Genomic DNA, 4,020 nt, shown 5'->3' on the forward strand with positions numbered 1-4,020 from the left:
CAGTGACATTTTCAGGAAAGCTCGTCTGCTCACGGCGAGTCACCGTGCACTGAAGTGAATCGTGTTTAGAAGGTATCGATAAGAACCTGATACCATCAGAATTCCTAAAGTCCTGTGATCACAAACTGTTTCCTCCTGAAAAAAAAAAAACCTCCTCCAGTGGCTGAATGTAATCCACAGCTAAAGAGTTATTGTTTACTCGGTGCACCACTCCCACTTCGGCTGTTTTTCACTGCAGGTTAGAGGGAAGGAAAGCATCTTATCTGCAGCCAGGAGAATTTATTAGTGTGAAAAAGATAATTGCTATTCATAGGCCACTGGGGGCTGATTTACAACCACTAATAAAGGATTCCTGAAGCCGTTCTTTAGCTGTTTTTATATCTGCAGCCCTGCCTGCAGCGTGTAGGAGAGAGAGGTCACGCTGCAGGATGAGGGATGGACCGGGCAGAACCTCCTCTCACAGCAATCTGGATGAAGACTGATGTGTGAGGAAGCAGCTGCCAGAAGACCTGGTCCAGGTCTGCAGGTCTGCCCGGAGCTGACAAACACCTGTTCTCCTCGACCTGTAATGAGTCTGTGGCCCAGATCCGTCTGAGCCCGTTCTGTCCGCCAGGCCCGGCTCGCCTAGAAACAACAATAAAAACTAACCCTTTTTTATTGGATGTGAGGAAAACCACCCGCAGCTAAAAGCTAACGCAGCCCAGCTATCACCTGGAACACAGGTACAGGTCTTTAAAAGGTCCGGACCAGCTGGGTTTAGGTGGGACAGGAAATGAAGAGTTCTGTGTTCTGTTCTGGGATGATCCTCCAGGTGACCTGCAGGCAGCCGGGCCTTCATCACATCTGAGGTCACCGGTTCAAATCCCAGGTGCTGCGACTTACAGGCTGCTGCTCAGCAACAGGAAACTTTTAACCTCGACTCGGAGCGAACGGCGTGCACGCTGAAATCAGCTGAAATCAGCTGAAATCAGCTGAAATCTGCTGAAGAGTTAAAGCTAAATCAAAACAAACAAGACTGAAAGCTAAAACCAGAAGAAAAACACAAGCTAAAGGCTAACACTGCAGCTTAAAGCTAAAAGTACAGATGCTAAAATGATTAAAACAACAGCTAAAAATGGAGAAACACTAAGTAAAACTTAAAAGAAGCTTAAATGTAGCTCAAAGATAAAAAAGCAGAAAGGTAGCTAAAAGCTAAAAATAGCAACGCAGTGGCTAAAAAATTAAGGAGCAAAAGAAATGATAAAATTACCAAAACTGAAGCTAAAAAAAGGCAGAACATTACAGCAACACAGAAGCTAAGAGCTGAAATAAGAAAACTGGTAGTAAAAGCTAAAAGTAGCAAAACTGTAGGTTAAAATAAAAAATCACTAACTTAAAGCTAAATAGGCAGAATGGTAGCTAAAAATAGCAACACAATAGCTAAAAGCAACGAGACCGAGCTAGAAGATACATGCACCAAAACAGATAAGATTATCCACAAGGTAGCTAAAATGACCAAAACAGGTAATAAAATTATTAAAACTACAACCAAAAAGAAGCTAAACCCATAGCTAAAAGTAATGCTAAAAGCTAAAACTACAGCTTAAAGCTAAAAGTAACAGAACAGATGCTAAAATGATCAAAACAACAGCTAAGAATGGAGAAACACTAAGTAAACTTAAGAGAAGCTTAACTGTAGCTTAAAGCAAAAGAAAAAAAGGGCAGAACGGTAGCTAAAATCTAAAAATAGCAAAGCAGTAGCTAAAAGGTGGACAGAGCTAAAAAATTAAGGAGCAAAAGAAATGATAAAATTACCAAAACTGTAGCTAAAAAAACGCAGAACATTACAGCAACACAGTAGCTAAGAGCTAAACTAAGAAAACTGGTTGTAAAAGCTAAAACTACCAAAACTGTAGGTTAAAATAAAAAAAACCTAACTTTAAGCTAAAATAGGCAGAATAGTAGCTAAAAATAGCAGCACAATAGCTAAAAACAACAAGACCGAGCTAGAAGATAAATGCACCAAAACAGATAAGATTATCCACAAAGTAGCTAAAATGACCAAAACAGGTGATAAAGTTATTAAAACTACAACCAAAAGAAGCTAAAACATAGCTAAAAGTGTAGCTAAAAGCTAAAACCATCAGAACAGCAGCTAAAATGATCAAAACAGAAGCTGTGATTAAACTGTAGCTGAAGGAGCAGAACAGCAGCTAAAAGCTAATAAAAAGGTATAAGAAGACAAAAACAGAGCTGAAGCAGAAACTTCAAGAGAACAAAGTTTATCAATCGTGAGTTTTAATAGTGAAAATATTTGTAAATAAACTTTAATATGAGCCGAAACCAAAGCAGCCGAACGTTTGGATAAACCAACAGCTAAAATAAGGAGTATTATGGGCTTTTGTGAAGACAGCTGATCAAAGTCATATTCTGAATTATTATTATTATTATTATTATTATTATTATTATTATAGTACTTCCTGCTGGGAGCAAACTTTGAAGCCGAAACCAGAACTCATGATGACTCAACACCGAGCCGACCCCTCCCACAGGATCAGAACCTTCGGTCCATCGGGGTCGCCTCGGGCCGCTCGTAAAAACCTCAACCTAAACGAGCGCTCGCCTCTGAAGCGCTGGACGTGTCTCGTCTCTTCAGAATAAAAGCCCTTTAGTCTTACAGCCACTTCAAAGACACGTTAAACGCCTCCTGAAGCCAGAGGAAACGTCTCTGCAGAGCGCGCTCACACAGGAACAATAAATCTGGATGAGTCCTACATTCCTCCTCAGATCATGTGATTTACCCAAACAGCAGCGCAAACTCTCCAACTCTCCGCAGAGCCGCCGTTACAGCCAGAGCACAACTTTCTGCTGAAAATATTTCAGGAGGGAAAGATAAGTGCACACAGCTGGATGCACTTTGGAGCAGAATTGGCCTTTTGTCGTAGGAAGGGATGTGTGGAAATGAAAACGCCGCTGCGTCCGAGCGGAGCGCTTTAAAATGCAGCAAAACAACTTGTGAGGAGTTTCTGGCGAGTTTTTCTCCTCTTCTGAGGGGAGTATGAAGAAGAGGAGCGTGCAGCTGGAGGCGTGCCAGCTCGGCCTCCTGCGGTTTTGCTCAGAACAACCTCGTCTCTGAGCGAAGCGTTGATTTAAAAGGCTATTTCTTCTTTCCTCGGCTTTAGCAAAACAAGCTCCTATGTTTGGATAGACCCTGTAAGCAGCTCACTGACCTGAGCAATGGGTCAGATTAAGTCAGACCCCCGCCCCTCCGCACCCACTCCTCCCCTGCTTTCGGCTCAGAGTAGCCGAAATGAGCTGGGGGGGAAAGGGAAAGTGCTCTTCAGGGCAGGCAGACCTGCCAGCCGGGTCAAGGGAGTTGCTCAGGAAAACAGGAAACTGACAAAAGAGACAAATGGTGGGTCTCACCCAAACACGAGTCTTTAACTGGTTTGTTAAAAAAGGCCGAACGTCTGTAATTACTGCGAGGGTCTCAGAGAGAGGCGATTTGTGAGATTTTATTTAGAAAATGGAATAATGAGCCCAGCTTGTGTTTATCCTGTCCAGACTGTTTGTTTAATAAATGAAGAAATGTGTTGATTCCTCCACACAAAGCTTCACTTCTCATCTGCACGTCTTCAGTCTGTGACAGGAAACTCAACAAAACTGTCAAAATAAAAGAGTTAGTGTTTAATTATAAAGATTCGTTAAAAATACAGTTTAGGATATTAGTCACATTTCAAAATGTTTGATCTTCGTTAGGATCACAGTCTTCAAGGCTTCCATCAGACATTCAGCCTGTCTGAAGGGAACAAAGAGCAGTGGATCGTTTAGTTGGGTCTGGTCATTAAGGTTGGTCTGGCCGTTTAGGTCGGTCTGGTTGTTTAGTTTGGTTTGGTTGTTTAGTTGGGTCTGGTTGTTTAGTTTGATCTGGTTGTTTTGGTCGGTCTGGTCATTTTGTTTGGTCTGGTCGTTTAGTTGGGTCTGGTCGTTTAGGTCAGTCTGGTCTTTTAGTTTGGTCTGGTCGTTTAGGTCGGTCTGGTC

The sequence above is a fragment of the Austrofundulus limnaeus genome, unplaced genomic scaffold (assembly GCF_001266775.1).
Source record: "Austrofundulus limnaeus strain Quisiro unplaced genomic scaffold, Austrofundulus_limnaeus-1.0 Scaffold235, whole genome shotgun sequence".
Taxonomy (NCBI): domain Eukaryota; kingdom Metazoa; phylum Chordata; class Actinopteri; order Cyprinodontiformes; family Rivulidae; genus Austrofundulus; species Austrofundulus limnaeus.